Source organism: Nyctereutes procyonoides, unplaced genomic scaffold (genome assembly GCF_905146905.1).
Source record: "Nyctereutes procyonoides isolate TBG_1078 unplaced genomic scaffold, NYPRO_anot_genome, whole genome shotgun sequence".
Classification (NCBI taxonomy): Eukaryota; Metazoa; Chordata; class Mammalia; order Carnivora; family Canidae; genus Nyctereutes; species Nyctereutes procyonoides.
In genome coordinates, this window is record NW_026575117.1 from 16,868,262 (window position 1) to 16,889,897 (window position 21,636).

A 21,636-nucleotide genomic window follows, 5' to 3' on the forward strand; every position below is an offset into this window, starting at 1 on the left:
TGGGCAACAGATGAATCTGTGCTGGGTTCTGGGAGATCTCTGATTTATAGTGGAACTCAATTCCAGTGAATGGATATCTGACAAGTAGAACTGAGTAAGGGAACTAACTAGCAAGAATGGGTCACAGCATCAGAATTCTAGTCTAAGAAGCTGAGATTGGAGAGTCCGAGATAAAAACCAAGATAAGAGAAATAGAGAATGGGATTAGGGAAGCTTGTGAATTAAGCAGTTTAGGAATTTGTTACATTTACCTTTGATGCACAAATATGAGGCTACTTTTAAATTGAAGAATTTCAACAGTTGTGAAGCAAGGGATGACCTCTGCAATCTAAACGCACAGAAAAAAAAAAAGCACAGAAAATTTAGGTTGTAGCTCCAAGAAATAGGGGAACATATCCATATTAGTATAATTGTTTTCAGATATAAGTAGAATGACAACAAAAGCCATTGAGGATTTTTGAAAGCCTAAATGAAGAAGTAAAACAATGAACAAATAATGGTCCTGATCTTTGAGGCTAGGATAGTTAACACTACTCCAACTTCCACCAGATGATGGGACTGATCCTACTCTAGTTCTTAAGCCAAGCAATGAAGATGGCAGTAAATTTTTCATAGACTCAGCAACACATAAGACCCAAACAGATAGTAAACACTTGTTATTTCCTACTTTAGCAGTCTGTGGTAACTGAGACCATCTGTGTCAATGTGACTTAAAGTTTTGCCTGGAAAAGATAAGACCATAAAACAACAAATTACTGTTTGCTTTGGGATATGCCTTAAGTGCAATTTATTGAAGACAAGAATCTTTTCACCTAAGCAACCATGCCTTTTCAAATAACAGTTTACTTGTTTCAACGCCATTTCCTTATGTGTCCACCAATCCCAAATGGCAATATTATGAATTTTACTCAATCCCAAATGCAAAGTGTCCACCTTGGAGGATCATCTTAAAAGGATCTACCTTGAAGCCTGACTTTGACAGCCTTTTTTATTTTCCCAAATAAATAAATAAAGTTTTGGGGGTAGAATTCAGTGATTCATCAGTTGCATATAGCACTCAGTGCTCTTTAGATGAAGTGCCCTCCTAAATACCAATCCCGATTACATCATCCCCTCACCCACCTCCCCTTCAGCAACTCTCTGTTTGTTCCCTAGTTAATTTATTATGGTTTGCCTCCTTCTCTATCTTTATCTTGTTTTCCTTCCTTTGCCTGTGTTCATCTGTTTTGTTTCTTAAATCCCACAGAGCAGTGAAATCATATGCTATTTGTCTTTATCTGACTGAATGATTTCATTTAGTATATTGCATTCTAGTTCCATCCATGTCATTGCAAATGGCAAGATTTCATTTCTTTTTTATGGGTGAGTAATATTTCATTGTGTGTGTGTGTGTGTGTGTGGTATGTATCAGGTACACATCTTCTTTATCCTCAGTTAGTGGACATTTGGGCTCTTTAAATGTTTCAGCTATTGTGGATAGTGCTGCCATAAACACTGGGTGCATATGCCCCTTTGAACCACTATTTTTGTATCCTTTGTATACCTACCTACTACTGCAATTGCTGGATTGTAGGGTAGTTCTATTTAAACTTTTGAGGAAACTCCGAACTCTTTTCCAGAGTGGCTGCACCAGTTTGCATTCCCATCAACAGTGTAAGAGGGATGCCCCTTCTCTGCATCTTTGCCAATATCTGTTGTTTCCTGAGATATTAATTTTAGCCATTCCTACAGATGTGAAGGGATATCTTACTGTGGTTTTAGTTTGTATTTCCCTGATGATGGGTGATATTGAGCATTGTTTCATGTGTCTGTTAGCCATTTACACGTCTTCTTTGGAAAAATATCTATTCATGTCTGACAACCTTTTCTGAACCCTTTTCCCTTTCAAATCATCCCTAAAATTCACCCATTTTGCAGTGAACTTGAACTAGTTTTATCTTTGTATTTTAAAATGGGTTGTTTCATTATTGTATACCTGAAGTTAATATTGTACTGTATGTTAACTGGAATTTAAATAAAAATTATAAACAAACTAATAAATAGGTTGGCTAATGCTGGTTTGGTAAATTCACCACCTTTCTTAAATTCAGTACCTTTCAACTCTTTCTTCTTGGCTACATTGATGGTTCTGGTTCCTGGCACTAAAGTTTGTTATGTTATTTATAACAAGTGAAGACATACTGGTGTTAGCACAGAGTGAGTACCTTAAACTCAGAAATATATAACACTAAGTGCTGAACAAACTTCTGTAATTATATATAAAGTCATTCAGGAGGTCTCTTAAACAAGAAGGATTATACAGTATTATAAAGGGTTGAAAGGTAAATGTGGATTTTAATGTGGGAAAGATCAAATTCAAAATGATGTACTACATTCATTATAAATAGAAGCTAAGCAACTAAACTATTATTAGTTATTATGAATAATTCACCAACTAAAGCATCATCAATACTAGCAAGAACTAAATTTGAGAATTTAATTAATGTTTAACAAACCAGAACTATTCTCCCTTATAGAACATGATAAATGACAAGGATATAAAGCACAATGTTTTTAGCATTTTTTATGTGTGAGGAGGGGTTGTTTTTTTTTTTATCATATAATACTATTATTAAAAGTCAGATTCTTAAGGTGACTTTTTGGAGCCTCTTATTCAATGCATTATTTGGAAAATTCAGATAAGCCAACCAAATTCTTATATTCTACTATACAAATACTGTTTCTGGAACATTATGTATATCATAGCATCCATCTTTCATTCACTCAAACTCTTCCAAAATATTGAAGAGGAAGAAAAAAATCCAAACTTATTTTGAGGTTAGCATTACCAAAATCAGATAAAAACAATATAGAAAAACTAAAGGCCAGGGATGCCTGAGTGGCTTAGTGGTTGAGCATCTGCTTTTGGCTCAGGGCATGATCCCAAAGTTCCTGGATCGAGTTCTGCATCAGGCTCCTTGCATGGAGCCTGCTTCTCCTCCATCTGCCTATGTCTCTGCCTCTCTCTGTCTCTCATGAATAAATAAATAAAATCTTTAAAAAAAAGAAAAAAGAAAAACTAAAGGCCAATATAGCTAATGATAACAGATGCAAAAATTCTCAACAAAATATGAGTAAACTGAATTCAACACTACATTTAAAAAAATCATACACCATGGAATATAAAGGTGATCAATATATACAAATTAAGAAATGTGATATGCCACATTAAATAAAGCTTAAAAATCATATTATTATCTCAGTAGGTGCAAAAAAAGCATAAGACAAAATTCAAAATCTTTCATGTTAAAAACTTTCAGCAAATTCAGTATAAAAGACAAGACATAATCTGCAACATAATAAAGGCCATATATTACAAGCTCACAGTAACATTATATTCATTAGTGAAAGTTGAAAAATTTTCCTTTAAGATCAGGAAGACAAAGATGCCCATTCTCACAGTTCCTATTCAAAGTGGAAATCCTAGCTAGAGCATCAAGCAAGAAAAAGAAATAGTGGCATGGAAGAAGTAAAGCTGTCTCTGTTGCAGATGATATGATCTTATGTACAGAAAATCCTAGTATTCACCAGATACTATTAGAACTAATCAATCGGGGATCCCTGGGTGGTGCAGCGGTTTGGCGCCTGCCTTTGGCCCAGGGCGCGATCCTGGAGACCCGGGATCGAATCCCACGTCGGGCTCCCGGTGCATGGAGCCTGCTTCTCCCTCTGCCTGTGTCTCTGCCTCTCTCTCTCTCACTGTGTGCCTATCATAAATAAATAAAATAAAATAAATTAAAAAAAAGGGTAATTTCTTAAAAAAAAAAAAAAAAGAACTAATCAATCGAGTAATGTCGCAAATACAAAACCAACATATAGAAATCAATTATGTTTCTACATGTGAACAAGAAATACCTGAAAAAGAAATAAAGAATACAGAGGCACATGGGTGCTTTAAGCATCAGCCTTTGGCTCAAGTCATGATCCCAGGGTCCTGGGATCAAGCCCAGCATCAGGCTCCCTTGCTCAGTGAGGAATCTGCTTCTCCTTTTCCCTCTACCCTTCCTCCCCTAAGTTGTGCGCTCTCTCTCTCTCTCTCTCAAATAAATAAATAAAATCTTTGAACAAAAGAAATAAAGAAATACCATTCATAATAGTTACAAAATGATAAAATGATAAAATTCTTAGGAATAAATTTAACCATGAAGGCAAAAAAAATGTGCCGAAAATTTTGATATTGATAAATTGAAAAAAACCACAAATGGAAAGATATTCCATGTTCATGGAAGAATTAACATTGTTAAAATGCCTAAACTACCTTAAGCAATCTATAGACTTAATACACTGCCTATAAAAATTCCAGTAGCATTTTCACAGAAATAGAAAAACAATCCTAAATCCATACATACAGAACAAAAACATCTGAATAGCCAAAGCAACATCTAGAAAACAAAACTGAAGGCATTGCATTTCCTTATTTCAATTACATTACAAAGTGATAGTCATCAAAACAATATGGTACTGGAATAAACAGATACAGACCAATAAAATAGAATCAAGAGCCTAGAAATAAGCTCTCACATTTGCAGTCAACTCATATTTGAGAAAAGATCCAAGAATAATCAATGTGGAAGAATAGTCCTTCATTGAATGGTGATGGGAACAGTGAATAATCTCTTTCAGAAGAATGAATTTGTACCTCTATATTATACAACTCACAAAATGAACTGAAAATGGATTAAAAACAGAAGCATATGACTTGAAACTGTAAAACACCTAGAAACAAATAGAGGGAAAACTCCTTGACCCTGGTCTTGGCAATGATTTTTCTTTTAGGGGGTGAGGTAGGATATTACATAAAAAGCCCAGCAACGAAAGCAAAATTTAGTAAGTGAGAGTACATCTCTGCACAGAAAAGTAAGTGATTAACAAAATGAAAAGGCAACCATGGAATAAAAGAAATTATTTGCAAGCCAACTAACTACCTGCTAGGGAGATAATACCCAAAATATTCTAAAAAAAAAAAAAAAAAAAAAAAAAAAAAAAAACCTCACACAACTCAGTAAGAAAACAAAACACAATATGATTAAACATGAACAAACCATCTTGAACAGGTATTTTTTTCAAAGCAGGTTTACAAATGGCCAACTATCGCATGCAAATGTTCTCAACATCACTCATTGCCAGAGAAGTGCAAATCAAAACCACAATAAACTATTACCTCAAACATGTTAGGATGACTATTATTAAAAAGATATGTAATTACAAGTATCAATGAGGATGTGAAGGAAATCCTGCTGATGGGGATATACATTGGCACAACTATCATGGAAAGCAACATGAAGGCTCCTCAAAAATTAAATACAAAATTACCATTTGATCAATAATTACACATATATATCCAAAGAAAAATGAAATCAGGATCTCAATGTACTCCCATGTCCATTTCAGCATTATTTATAATAATGAAGATATGAAAACAACCTAAGTACCCTTACAATAACAAATGAAACTTCACATTATGCTGAAAAAAATAAGTCAGAGCAAAACAAATACAAAAAAATAATAACATATGGTATCACTCACATGTGGAATCTAAAAATGCTGAACTAGAAACAGAATGTAGAATGGTGATTGCCAGAATCTGGGAAGTGAGAAAAATGGTAGATGTTGGCCAATGGGTACAAATTTCCAGGTATAAAATTAATAACTTCTGTAGATCTAATATACAATATGGTGAATATAGTCAATAATACTGTATTATATACCTGATAGCTTCTAAAAGTGTAGATCTTAAATGTTTTCACCAAAAAAAAAAGGTTATTATATGAGGGGATGTGCTAGAGGTGGTAACTAACCATACCGTGGTAATGCTTTTCAATATATATATGAAATCATCACATTGTACACATTAGACTTAAACAATATTGTATGTCAATTATATCTCAATAAACTTGGGAAAAAAACATTTTTAAATGTAGAAAGGTTTTACATTCTCATGGGTAGGGTTATATAATATGAGTTAGGCAAGGAAATATGAGGGAAGTGACAGTTGATCCCAGGTAGAAGCTTTACGAGACAACAAATGGTTTACTACATATTGTTATTTGATTTTGATTCTTCTATCATGACAGTTTATGTCCAAGTAGAGTTTACGTTCCTGGGATTGAGCCCTGCATCAGGCTCCCCGCTCACAGGGAGTCTACTTCTCCCTCTCCTTCTGCCCCTCCCCGTGCTCATGCTTGCTCTCTCCACTCACCTCTCTCAAATGAATAAATACAATCTTAAGAAAAAGAGAGAGAATCCATCACTCAGGATACTTAAGTGAATCATGAGAGCACATATTCCTTCATAATCTACAATGGTCATCTAGCATAAGTAAAATCTAAACATTTGTATTTCATGCTACTCTAATTTCAAGTTTGCCTTGGAATCTTATTGTTAAAGTCCAGTTACACTCCATGGTATTCTTTTATTTTAAGATTTTATGTATTTATTCATAAGAGACAGAGAGAGGCGGAAACATAGGCAGAGAGAGAAGCAGGTTCCATGCAGGAAGCCCCATGCAGGAGTCCATGCATCCTGCATGGTATTTAGTTCTTAATATAAGTTCTTAATATAATTAGTATTTTTTCCCTATTCTTATCAGCATGTCAGTTTTTGTTTTTGTTTTATTTTTTCACTGTTATCATTTAAAACTATGCTGTCATATGGTCATCATTAGTGAACCTAAAATTTAGCAATTCACAATAGCAGTTAATTGTAAAATAATACCAATAATAATTAAAATTTCCATACAGATACTTTATGTCTATGCAGTAAGGTTTAACTCAGCAACACTGCTGTCCCACTTTTATGCATTCCAGAAAAAAGACTGGCTTTTGACTATCTCTTGAAAGAAAACCTCTGAGATGTTGGTTAAATGTTTTTGTATGTCTGAGACCTCGCACTACATTTTATCAGTGTGACCAGATTATAGTAACCGTGTGATTTATGGTAAACAACCATATTTATGCCTGAGGTCCTGGGCTATGCTTTACTAATTTGACTTCTGGGGGTCTAGAGATTAAGTAGCTATCATAGTCATGCAATACATGCTCAAGGAATAAACTGCCCCCCCCCCACAATCTCTTGACCTAGGCTTGGGTAACATTCCCTGGCTGGCAGGCTTTGGAACTTGTTGACACTTAATCATTGCTGGGAGAATTAAGTTCACCACTAAAGGATTCTACTAGGAAGGGATGTTTGGAAAATCATACATGATTTCTCCAGGACTTCACCTTATACATCTTTCCCCTTTGCTAATTTTAATCTATCCTTCCACTAAAATAAATTATAATTATAAAATATAACAGCTTTTCTGAGTTCTGTGATTTCTTCTAGTAAATTTTGCAGTCAGAGGGTGGTCTTAGGAAACACCTGACACAGTAACAAAAGTTGAGATATCTTATAAGATTATTTACTAAATTTGTTTACAAAAATTGAAAATCATGACACTAAAAGCAAAGGCAAAAACAAAAACAAACATGTGAGACATATCAAACTGAAAAGTTCTGCACAGCAAAGAAAACCCTCAACAAAATGAAAAGGCAACTTGCAGAATGAAAAAATACTTATAAATCATGTATCTGTTGAAGAACATCTAAAATATAAAAATAATTTATATAATGCAATAGCCAAAAAAATCAATTAAAATGAGATCTGAATAGACATTATTCTAAACAAGCTATGCAGATATCCAAAAATTATATGAAAAAATGTTCAACATCACCAAACACCACGGAAATGTAAATTAAAACTATAATGACATATCATTTCACAACTTTAGAATGGCTGTTAACAAAAAGGCAAGAGATGGGTTTTGGTGAGGATATGTAGAAAAGGGAACAACTGTGCCCTGTTGGTAGGAATGTAAACCAGTATAGCTGCTGTGGAAAACAATATCGTTTCCTCAAAAAATTAAAATGAGAACCACCATATGATCCAGCAATTGCACGTCTAGGTATCTATCAAAAGTAAACACAAATACTATCTTGAAAAGATATTGGTACCTTCATGTTCATTGCAGCATCATTTACAAATAGCCAAACACGGAAATAACCTAAGTGTCCATCCATGGAAGACTGAATAAAGAAAATGTGGTGTGTTTGTGTATGTGTGTGTATATATATGAATTTTATATATAATCCACATATATATATAATTGATATATATATGATGCAATATTCAGCTATTAAAAAGGAAATTATGCCATTTCTGACAATATGGATGGACTTTGAGGGCATTATGCTAAGTGAAATAAGTCAGAGAAAACAAAATATGATCTCACTTAAGTTGAATCTTAAAAAAAAAATTCTTAAAGATAACAAATTGCTGATTGCCAGAGGCAGGGCATAGGGGGTGGAAAAAATAGATGAAAGTGGTCAAAAATGATACATTTACAGTTATAAAATAAAGAAGTCCTGGAATGCAATGTACAACATAATGACTATAATTAATAGCATTGTATTATATATTTGACAGTTGCCAAGACAGTGAATCTTAGAAGTTCTCATCACACACAAACACACAGAATGATAACTATGTATAATGACAATGTTAATTAGATTTATTGTGATCATTATTGCTAAATACACAAATATTGAATCATTATGTTGTGCATGTGAAACTAATACAATGTTACATGGCAATTATATCTCAAAAAATCATCTAAAAACTAATAAAATACAACTCTATCTCCCCCCCCCAAAAAAAAAGACTAACCACAGCAAACAATGAAGAAAATGTAGAGCAACTAAAACTCTCATATACTGCTTTTGAGTATATAAAGTGATAAACCATATTGGGAAAATAAGAGTTTCTTGTAAAGGTAAACATATATCTACCCTCTGAACCAACGATTCTACTCCTAGGTCTTCACCCCAAATCAGTAACAACATAAGTCCACATCAATACTTGCACAAGTTCTTTTCTAGCAGTTGTAGTCATAGTAATCAAAACTTGAAGAACCTTAAAAGTTCATCAATAAAACATGTTTGAACAAAGCACATTTATTCCCATATGGAAATAAATAAGTGAAAAAATATATATATACAGTCAATATGAATTGGATAAAAAGAGGCCAGGCACAAAAGAACAGAAAATATATGATCTAAGTTTAAGAAGTTCAAGAACATGCAGAATAATCTACGATATAAATCTAAATAGGAAAGGGAGGGAGGGAGGGAGGGAGGAAGGAAGGAAAAGAAAGAAAAAAGAAGAAAGAAGAAAGAAAGAGAAAGAAAGAAAGAAAGAGAAAGAAAGAAAGAAAATCTAAATAGTTATTTTATGTTTTATGGGAATGAAATGGGAAAAAAAAGATGTGAGGAGCTTTCTAGAGTATGGAAATATTCTATGCCTTGGTTAGGATGTTTGTCACATGAAATAATTTCTGTCCAAACTCATGATCTTGTATAATTTTGATCCATAACTTTCATTATATATAAATTTTACTTCATTTAAAAATGGGTATTATCTGAATTTTCTTTGCATTAGAACTACAAGAACCCTTTTTGTTATTTCTTCAATTCTTTTTTCTTCCTTTCTTTTAAAAGAAGGTTGATCTTGTTTTCTTTGAGACTTCTTCTCTTAGGAGCCTCACTGCAGTGACATCTGAATGAATAAGTTGACACTGTCAAACACTATTTTCCTTTTTTCCTTTCCATGCAATTTGTTTCAACATGGATGGGTAATATAATTCTATCAAATAAGATGCTAAATTATTTGATCATTTCCTGGGGAAAAGTTATCTTATTCTTAATGCACATATGGTTTCATCTTCTTGTTTTAATTGTCATGTTTGTTTGAACTGGTACATGTTTTGTGACCATTGCTAATGCCAGCCTAAAAACAACCTAACAAAAAAGACAAAGATGGGAAAATTTGGTCCTCTCTGATGGCATTGGTTCAGTGACTTTTTGGGTGTATATAAAAGCTCCATATTACTAAAGCTACTTGAACCTGTGCCCTTTTTTAACTTGAAGCTGAAAATGTTCTAGTGATATATCAATTTAGAAATTTTCCTTATCTGTTTAGAAAGCAATAGAACTGGATTGTTTTTCCAGTCCTCAGTGGAAAATGGAGCACAACAGATGAGCAGATGAACAAAATTCTATCAGCAGCAATTCATTAAATAATAAATATATAGGTTAATCATGTAGTCAGTGTTACTACTCAATTGCCTTGACCATCAAAAACTTACCTAATAGCCTAGGACAAAACATTTTTTTTGTTCCTGTATGCCCCAGTATGACAAAAAAAATGATAATATGTTGCAGTATAATCATTAGTGATTTAAGACACAAAAGAAAAATACTCTAAGTACCACAATCATCTTTAAGATACACAGCATAACATGCAATATTAAATTAGTACATTTACTCTGAGTAAGCAAATATATAATTCCAAGTAATGTATTATTTACTAGAACTAAATTCATTTTCAAATTTTATTTCCAACATTAATGATTAACAAATGAATGATATTACTTGGTATTGCCTTTAGCTTGACTTTACAGAACAACTTTCATATTGCAAAATATGTATCGAAAGTCTAAGAATATTAAAAGAAATTTTATCACAGTTTTTCTTAATGATAAACTAATTTAATCATTTGGAAGAATTTAGCTTTCTAGAAAGAACTCTCAGTTGTTCTGAAACCAAAACTATTCTGTCCTTAGGAAGAGAACTGATTGGAAAGTTACAAAAAATACACAGTAGAGTTTAAACAATGAATACAGAGTAGACAGTTTCACTCTGATTTCTTCTAGTCAATTTCACTTTTAGTTCTCATGCAAAACTTCACTTTTAGCTCTCATGAGGTGCTAACAGAATATTTAAACACTAAAGAGAACCACTTTCAATTGTTTAAGATCATAATATGATTTACATTAATTCTGTATTCTAAAGACTCTTAAGATACATATTCAAGAATCATACTTTGTACATTGCTTCTTTAAACTTGCAAACAGTACCTTAATGGATTATAAGAAGTGTTATTTGGTAGGAATGAAGGTACTCTGTTTGAATGGAATGTTTTTATTTAGGCTTACCACATATTTCCAGTGAGTAAAGACACTGAATCTTAAATCACGAACACCAGATTATTAGGGCTGAGCAAGTTAACTCAGCCAATTGGCCCTTCTGAAAATAATTCCATTATTGAAGTCCATAAATTTTCAATTAATTTTCCTTTCATTACCTTTCCTTTCATTCTCATACACCCTTGGCTTTACATGTTCAGAACAATTCTCAAAAATAAGCAAACAAAAAAAAGGCACAAGAGTTTCCTTTGTTGTTTATGAAAGTCCATAGTTCTCTTTCTCTGAGATGATTGTTTCCTTTAATAGGGATTCCACTGAACAACAGAGTCTATTGTTGGTATACTGAAAATTGTATCTTCCTATATTTATTTGTTACCATGATTTCTTATAAAATATTTTTCTACGTTTCCTTAAAACATTGATAATTTTTCTTTGAGGAGGGGCAGAGAGAGAGAGAGAGAGAGAGAGAAGAAACATAAAATGATATAAATCCATTTTTCACATACTTCAGTTTAACTAATGTAACCTTCACTATATAGCTGAACTACTTCATATTTAACATGAGGCTTTTACAGTACATTAAATAGTCCAATGCCACGGGAGTTTCATACATCAATAGACACTCTTTTGATAGTATATAATATTCAAACACTGACACTATAATATCAGCAGTACTGCTCTACTCCACATTATGGCATATGGACAGTATGAATAACTGAAATAGCATATCACAGCTATACTGTTAGGATTGCACAAAGGAAGCCACCATCACTTTAAGAAAACTTCTATTTTAAATATGGGAGTTAATCATGCATCACTTTAGTGATTTGCTTTATATGTAGAACGTATCCTAAATCCTGATGATACTCTGTGATAATTATTAGAAAATAATAAAGAATCTAGCATGCAAGAATGAATCAAAACATCCTGAAACAAAAAAAAAGTAGCTTCGAATAGGATATTGCCCATAGTATTCAGTAAGAATGCTTGTATTTCAGAATAAAATTGCTTCAACTAGATAATCAACAAATCAGTTTCTTTACAACTTTGTCAGATCACAGCATGCTTCCAAATTTAAGGAGAAGGAGTATAGACACCTCTAAAGGCAGGTCAAGTTTACAAAACATCAAACATTTTGCAGTTATAGAAGATTCCCTTTTGTAGTTCCACATAATTTGTGTTTAGGTCAAAGTCTTCTGTTTCATAAATGCTTCTAACAGTTTGATGAGAAATGAATGTTGTTAAATATCTAACAATAACGCTCACATTTACCTGATATCATTTGAACTATGTTGGCCATACAACAAGAATGAGGTGTTTTAAAAGTAAATACTATATAGTATTTTTTTATATTTTATTTATTTATTCATGAGCAACACACAGAGACAGGCAGAGACACAAGCAGAGGGAGAAGCAGGCTCCCTGTGGGGAGCCTGATGCGGGATTCGATCCCAAGATCGTGCCCTGAGCCAAAGGCAGACACTCAACCACTGAGCCACCCAGGTATCCCTTCTATATAATAATTTCTAATAGGAGTTATTTTCAAAGCAATTATATTTTCAAAACATATAGATATGGTAAGAAATTCTTTTCTTAATTATTAAATTTACTGTATCTATAACCCAGGCCACCTAAATAGCAAGATTTCATCCAGAAAATAATTCATCGAAAAGTAACTGGATATTATCATTTACTAAGTAGATTATGGTTCTATGACTGAAATAAATTGTCAATTGGCTTTGTAGTATAGTCATTCTAACTTGGCATACAGGCAAGGCAGCCATAGCAAAACCCAACATGGTTTAGTCATCCTCCTTGATCATAACTCCAGAAATTTGGTGACCCATAAAAATAAAAAGCATGCTGGCCTTATAAACACATATATATCCTAGGCCTTGCACAGTGCCTGTAACATAGTAAATGCAATAAATACTTGTTTAAGATGGCAAAGATTCCTCTAATCTTCATTTTGTCCATGAGTGAAACAAAGAAACAGCCTTTTATCCAGGAAGATCAAGAATCTCAGTAATTTCTCACAATTAACTCTACTGTGTCTGTTGAGGCCAGGATTTGGTTTTCAAGATTTTAGTTAAAACACATGTTTTATTTCTAAAAACTCTGGTATGAATGCATAGTGTGATGCTGACTGAAAACTTTTCTTTCATTATCACCTGATAACACTACTGAGAGAGAGAGAGAGAGAGGGAGAGAGAGAGACTTACTCTCAGAACACACCAACCACAGGAAAAGAATGGAGAAAATTAGTATTAATTGTATGCTTACTAATCATTAGCCACTTTTTAAAATTTTTTTTATTTTTATTTTATTTTATTTTTAGCCATTTTTTTTTTAGCAAAGCAACTAATTTAACAAGCACATGTACATTGGTACATTGTTTACAAGGTGTCAGGCTTTAGTCGGTACAATTTTCCACATACTATTTTATCTAGGTCTCTACAATCATCTTTTGAGATGAATATTACTAGCATCCTTTTAAATAAAATTGATACTCAAGATAAATAAGTTTTCTAAGACACAGATATATTAAGAAATGAGAATTTAAAACAAGTATACCTAACTTATTAGGAGTTATTGCTTGTTCTCAAAACCCAATCTTTCCCATGTATTCTGCAGTGTCATTGAAGGAATCCATCAACTAATCGCTCAAGGCATTCTCTGTGGCAGTGGTCTCATACCAGTGTGAGCAATTGCTACCCTGTGTGACCTCACTTCATTTAGTGTTATTTCAACAGTAATCGATGATAGCAATAAAAAGGTAATAAAATATGGATCTTTGCCCTAAGGTCTAGTATTTAGACATTATATCCATATAATTGGAAACAGAATTACATTTTGTTTAAGAAACAAAATGAGAGTTTTGTGTGTCTATTTTTTTAAAGAGGGTACAAATGACAATACCTACTATGCCATATTAAAAGTGCAATAATAATGATAATGATAATAATAATAATAATAAATACTTTTTTTCTTTTTGAGAAGTCACGATTTTCAGGAAAGATGTAAAGCCTTCATAATATTGTCCTTACTCCATAAGATAATATTCCTATCAAATATGATAACCTCCAATTTTGTAAAAGAGGGAAGTGAAAATCAGCGATGTTAACTTGAACTAAGACATAGAGTCACATAGCTGAGATTACAACACTATAGATTTAATAAGCATAGATTTGTATCTGTTATATTGCACATGATAAAAGATACTGATAGGACTGGAAGAAGTTGATTTCTTTCACAGCAATTGAAGTCTTTAGGTTAGTGAGATCCATAGGACTACATCAGTAGAATTTGCAAAGTGGCTTTGCTATTTAAAGGTATTATGACCCAAATGCCTTTGAAATGATTGGATAACTTTAAAAGCCATTCAACATTGATTGTTCAGCTATGTCTGTAGTCAATGCACCAAAATCCCAAAGAAAGAAGAAAGAAAGTTTTGTCTGGACTCTATGCCTTTAGAATTGTAGTTTCACTGGTTTTCTCTACACACAGTATTATGATTGGGGCAATCTCACAAACACAATTTTTCTTATTTAGAAAAATAAATAAGAATAGTGCCATAGTTCATTTTTAATAAGGCAACAAAAAATAAGACAGGTATTTTCATTTAACTATAGAATACATAAAATTACTTTTTATATATGGTTCTAAATTAATTTTGAAATAATTCTCATTTGTATCAATTAAAATGTTTACTTTAAATATTTCTTTAAAGAGCAAATAGTAATTGAATCTTCTTTTAAGATCCAGGAATGATATATTTTTTTCTTCCCCAGGAATCAACACAAGCCATTTCCTCTGAATAAATCTGAGAACCTCTTATAGAAAAACATGCTGAAGAAAAAGCTTGAACTTCTAATCAGGCAAGATGTCCTTGAATCAATCACATGTGTCTTGTTCAGCTTCACCAATTAGGCCACCACACAGCTTAATGCTAAGGTGATGTCATAGAAGACTGTCAGATTTCTAATACATTAGTGCTTTTTTGTATATGACTCAGTCTTCATTTTTGAATCTCTGGCATATGATTTTAGAATTTCCCAGCTAACAGAGTAGTGATATTGCAGGTGATATTCTTCTTAAGAATAGGTTTTTTTTAATGCAATAATTTTAAAAAGAATTATTTTTAAATAATTTGAAAAGAACAACAGATATGCAGAATGTTCTTCACAATTTCATGTGAAAACCATGTGAACACCTTGAAGTCAAGGGAGCAAGATAAATGAGGGGAAAAAAAAGGTTAGTTGGGTTGATTTTAAATAGGAATGGTACCAACAGGACTGGCTAAGGGACTAGATAGAGGATGTTAGAAAGTAAGAATCAAGAATGCGTTTGATACACACTAACTCACTGTTTCTGGTTTAATAATTAAAATTGATGAGTCTGTTTTTCCAAGAATATTGATAAATTTGTGTCTGTGGGATGGTATTGAACACACATACACACAGATTATTGTATCTTTACCATATTATAGACTAGGGCTTCATTTAATTGCTTTATATGTAATGATCATGTTTAAGCTTTGGGTCATCCTATGACATAGAAAATTGTATTACCACAAATTAAATGAGGAAAATGAGGCACAGAATATTCAAGAAGAGGCTTTCACAACGTTGCTCATATAAATATGAAGTGGCAGGTACAGAAGTGAAACCACAATACTCTGTCTCCAAATCAAGGGTTTTAAGCACTATTCCATAATGCTTCTCAAGCCTGTCCTATTCATATAGGTATTCAAGGAGGGGGCGGGGAGAGGGGTATCATCATAAATTTGATCCTAAAAACAGCATATCTAAAGCAAGGTCAAAGGTGTAAATTAAACAAACTGAATTAAATAAGTATAGAATTTAAAGTTAAGGGATATTTTGTGATTTGTTGAAACAACTATTTCAGAAAGAAAAACATAAAAATTTGAGATCTGAAAAAAAATTGACATCTGTCTCTTAATTTTTACTTCTAGCTTATATTTAGTAATTAGTGAAATGCATTGTTATTTGAGTGGGGTTTTTTTTTCCTCCTATGTATCACAAATTTGATACACATTTTTCTTCTTTTACATTCATTTTTATTTTATTATTTTTTAAAAAGATTTATTTATTTATTTATTTATTTATTTATTTATTTATTTATTTATTTGAGGACACACAGAGAGAAGCAGAGATATAGGCATAGGGAGAAGCAGGCTCCATGCAGGGAGTCCAATGTGGGACTTGATCCCGGATCTTGGGATCATGCCTTGAGCCGAAGGCAGAAGCTCAACTGCTGAACCACACAGGTGCCCCGTTTACATTCATTTTTAAAAAGAATCTCTATTTCAGTGTGATCATCTATTCTCATCTGCCTTTCAAACTTACTCTGTTTTCTCCTTTTTTTTTCTCATGTAGAACAAAAGCTGCATGTATAATTCAGATGAATTGTGACCATAGTGGGTATGGCTTGACTTACAGTCACACATAAACAAGGTAATAGACTCAATTTTACTGTTACTTAGGTTCATCTCCCTCACATGCTCACATCTTGAATACCCCCAAACTGGATTCAAACCGTGTTCAGATATATCTGGCTAATGAATATTTGTCATGTTTACCATGTTCACTGTCCTAAGTTTCAGTTTTCCCAAAATACATTACCTTCCTCATATGGTTATGAGATTTAAATGAGATAGAAATTATTCTAGAATTTTATTCATCTATACTATAGCGATTATGTTGATTCTTTTATGTTGATTTTATCTATTAAAATTCCTGCTTGTTTGTTGTTCTTAGTGTAATCTAATCACATAAGCTATTACTTCCAGACCATGATAGTATTGATAGTATATTCCTGTATTGTTCTCAACTTTAATGAAAATTTTTCATTATTTTGTCATGGTGTACTTATGTTAATTATACTATGTTCATTATATTATGTTGATTATGCTATACTATAGTATATAATGTCATAGGACTACTTAAATTAAATATAATTATTTATATTTTATGTATTATATTCATATTACTATACTACATATTAATATATATGAATTACATATTCTATTTCTATATTTTTAATTTACAGTTAGTATGAATATGTTATCCAACTATTTGTATTTAATAAGGTTTTTAATTGAAATGAAAGCTACTTTTGGTCAAAGATTATTAGTATCTAAAGAAAGTATCATGTTTTTAATCTTTGACCCTATTCATGTGGGTGAAATAAACACATTTCTGAAGTTGGGAACAACTTTCCAGGGAGATGCAGTGCTTGTGTGTGTTGTGTCCATCTCTTAAGGGCTGTAAGATGTGATTTAGTAAAAGAAAAAGGGAGAGGGGAGTAAACAGTGGTTTTAGATGAAGTTAGAGAGACAGGATAAGACTAAAATAATAACCTGATTTTAGGTATTTAAAATCAATTCATAAGGAATTTATATTCTATTTTAAGTGCATACCATTTTATACTCTCTCTCTTCTCTGATACATTATTCTCTTTCTTTCTCAGCTGATGAACTTGCTTATTTGACTGAGAAATAAGCAATCAGAAGAGAATTTCTTAATGATCCCATTCTAAATCTAAAACCTCTCTACATCTGTACTCTGCCTTCCTTCATCTAAAAATTAATGAAAAGTCTGCTACTGTCTCAGCCAACAAAGGCACTCAGACACTTTTTTTAAAACCTGTTTCTTCAGGGGATTGGCTATTACAATTAATCTCTATCTTTTACATCAAATTTTTTCACCATTATATTTTACTCTACTTAAAAATTCCTATCAGGCCACAAGCATTGAAATTTCTCCCATCTGAAACTATAACAGCATCAGTGATAACAACAAAAAATACCAAAGCAAATAGAGTTGTGAAACTGTTTCTCTCCAATGCTACTTTTCTTTTTCCCTTTATAGCAAAACTCCTTTAAAAGTTGCTTATATTTACTGTTTGCAAGTCTTTGTTAAAGTTGAACATGAATTACATGTTCTGTTTTATTTAATTTATTATTTTATTTTATTTTATTATTTTATTATTTTATTATTTTTTTATTTATTCATGGGAGACAGAGAAAGAGAGGCAGAGACATAGGCAGAGGGAGAAGTAGGACCCCAGGATCATGTCCTGAGCCAAAGGCAGATGCTGAACCACTGAGCCACCCAGGTGCCCCTGCATTACATGTTCTTATTCCTAAATACTCTTTAAAACTCTTTCCTTTTTTAACCTTATTCACCCTTGATCAAACTGCTAAAGCAGTAATGACCTCCTAGATAGGCCTCAACATTCTCTCACCTGAAGGCCTTTCTACTCTACTTTTCTTTCTGCATACAGCACTCTTCTGCATATTGTTAACATGATACTCTCTTCTTTCATTTAAATATTTTATTAAATAGCTACAAAGAGATATTTTTGACACTATACAATGTTGCTTTTCATTACTTTTTAAAATTCTCCATTCTCAATTCCTAGAACAATATCTGATATTTAAAGAATAAATCGCTTCCAAAAGTAATTGTTGGAAGCAAGATAGAATCTACAAAGCCCACTTTTGAAGGTTATTTCAATATCTAGAGGCAAATGAACAAAGAAATGGAGACATGTTAAAAGAGTAATTTAGAAATACTCTCTTCTTTTAGAAACAAGGGCTAAACGTTAAAATATAATTCTCTTTCAAGCCACAGGAAATGCAAATTGCAATGTTACATACACAACACATACACACTGATTTCAGTTTTTCTTACAAAAAAAAGAGAAGGATAAAGAAAAACTTACTCACTGTACTGGATAAAATTACTTCCATAAGCCATGTATGTATGATGTTCTTTCTAGCTTGTGTTACTTATTCAGAATAAGTGAGTCACACTTAAGAAAGATTTTTAAATTTGCCAAACTTTATATCGGAATTTATTTTAAGAGAAATATCTGCACATTTAAAGTTTGATTTCCTGAACCAATTAGTATATATAAATTTCAGGAACATATACATATACCTATATGTATGGGCACCTACAGAATTTTCAGCATGATACAATATTAAGTGCAAAGAGCAACCAACTAAATGTCAAGAAAAACTTGATTTCAACCCTAGAGATGCTATATGAATTACTTGTTTAATCTCTCTGGATCTCAATTTCCATATCTGTACGAAGTGGAAATAATAATGCTTGGTCTATGCAGTATTTCTGAGATCAAATAAGTAATCTATGTGGTATACTTGAGAAGTACTTAAGCACTACATATAAAGGAAATGTTTTACATAAAATCCAGTAAATCTCTTTATGAAAATGAGATTCTATTACATTTACCAAAAAGTGTAAGCAAATACATAATTGGGAATGAGTTGTTGACCAAAAATGATATACTTGTTTTCAGAAAGTGTTCCATTTTTGTTAGAAAAATTCCACATTTTCAGTCACCTAAAAAATTGGAAACTTGACTTAGAGCATTTAAAGCTTTATTTGTTTGCACCATGTTCAGCAAAAATACATTGGTCATTCTCCTTTAAAGATCTCATTTATTACTTGTCAAATGGGACAGAATCCAATACACAACTGTTTTTCCACTGGGGTAGTTTCTTGGCTGAGGTGAGTATGTCAGGCAGAGTCAGACAGTTAAAGAATTAAAATGTCCTAAATAGCACAGCAGCAAAAGTGTGATATGCGGCTCCTAGAGAATTTAAACAGTATAAAACCAATGGGTATTTTTCTTTAATATATTTACTTGGCTCAGAGCAGGGGTGGTATTGGTACAATGAAGAGTACTGGTGGAGGAGGGAAAAAATTGGCAAATTCTGCCTTGAAATTAAAGATCACTTAAGAAATGGAAAGCTGGGCAGCCACGGTGGCCCAGCAGTTTAGCGCCGCCTGCAGCCCAGGGTGTGATCCTGGGGACCCGGGATCGAGTCCCACGTCGGGCTCCCTGCATGGAGCCTGCTTCTCTCTCTGCCTGTGTCTCTGCCTCTCTTTCGCTCTCTCTGAATAAATAATATAAATAAGTCTTTAAAAAAAAAAAGAAAGAAATGGAAAGCTCAGGAAGCTGTGCCTTATACTAGCTGCTTAAGTGCTAAGTTGGTTGGAAGAGGGACAGTGTTGGTAGTGAGTAGATGCACAAACATTTCTGCAATAAGCTATCTGAAAGACCTTAAAAACCAGCTATGTCAGCAAGGAGTTTTGGAAACCTAGGAGAATTCCACTTTAATCGTTTCCTTTAAAAATAAAAAAATAAAACTCAAGCAGCAAAATGTTAAGAGACCTAATGGAAAGATAAAGATGTTCTTTCTATAATCGGCAAAATCCTAAGTTGTTTTTTGTTTTGTTTTGTTTTGTTTTTTGGCCAGCTAAGCAGTTAGAAGAGGTTCCAGTATTATGTTGAATTATAGTCTCAACAGTGTTTGAGAAAGTGTTACATAGAACCCGACAGCTATACCAACTGACAGGAAATTCCCAATTCATTTCCTTTTTGTTCATACTACTACTACTAAAAAAAAAAAAAAAAAATACCCTGATGGATGAAGGATAAGATTAAGGACATCTTAGTTATTTACCTCATGTTTGGGGAGAAGGAGAAAGTAAAATACTGAACCAACTGAGGTCACTGATTTTTCTTTGCATGATAACACAAGGTAAATTTTTATGCTTCTTACTATAACACTTTAAGGTAACACTTTATGGGTTATTATGACACTTCTAAAAATGAGATTGCTAACGAATATTCTTGGCATGGAAATAATAAATGTGACTACCTCTCCTTGCATAGAATCTGGGATCATCCTTCTTCATTCTTTGACAAGTTCTTGGCAATTTCAATAACCGCTTGGAGAATCTTTCCAATTCTTCAACCGATTAGCTCCATTTTCCTCATTTCCAAAAATCTGTGTGTAAACTCAAGTCATCCCTTCACATGATCATATCTTAGATCTTGTCATGGAACCAATGGCTGCACCCACTCAATAATCTCTGCCTCAGACATCCCTCTCTCTAATTACTATCTCTGATGATCTATTTCTCTTTGTCAAATTCACCTGCTTGGCCATACCATCTAATATGCTGACTCCAACAAGAATTCACACCACCATGATCTCCTACCTATTGACCCTACCATTTTTCTCTCTCAATTATCTCTCTTCATTTATCATGTGTACCTACCCTCGACAACATAGCTTATATTTATTAGTGTATTGATTTTTCTAATGTAGAAATTAAAGCTCAGAGCAATTAAATACTGTGTCCAAGCAATCATAGGATTCCAAATGAGATTTTCCAACTGCAAAATCTTGACTCTTCCTTTTAACTATTATAACAGAATTCCAGAATGATAAATAGTATCTGATAAAAGTTGGATGCACATAAGAATTTAACTGGAAATCTTTAAGTAATGCCCTGATTTAATATCTTTTCCTTCTTGGAAAATCATCTAAAATCTATAAAATTCCTCAACAGACAAATGCTTACAGAACAAAAGGTCGCCTGAAACTTCAAAGGAGTTTTGAACCATCTGAAATAAATGAATAATTTACTCATGAATAAAAAGTTAAGAGCTCACAAATTACTCCTGGGAGGAATCATGTCTTGTGGGTGTCTGTATATTACACAACATTAGGA

At 32.8% G+C, this 21,636-nt stretch overlaps 1 long non-coding RNA gene across 1 annotated transcript in view; it reads right to left on the reverse strand.

Annotated features, from left to right (window-relative positions):
- Window positions 1-248: 248 nt before the first annotated feature.
- The window catches only part of LOC129515264 (uncharacterized), a 383,108-nt gene continuing 361,720 nt past the window's right edge, over window positions 249-21,636 (reverse strand). Inside the window, exon 4 of the long non-coding RNA XR_008665544.1 lies at window positions 249-328. This is a non-coding gene — a long non-coding RNA (uncharacterized LOC129515264). The remainder of the gene's footprint in view (window positions 329-21,636) is intronic.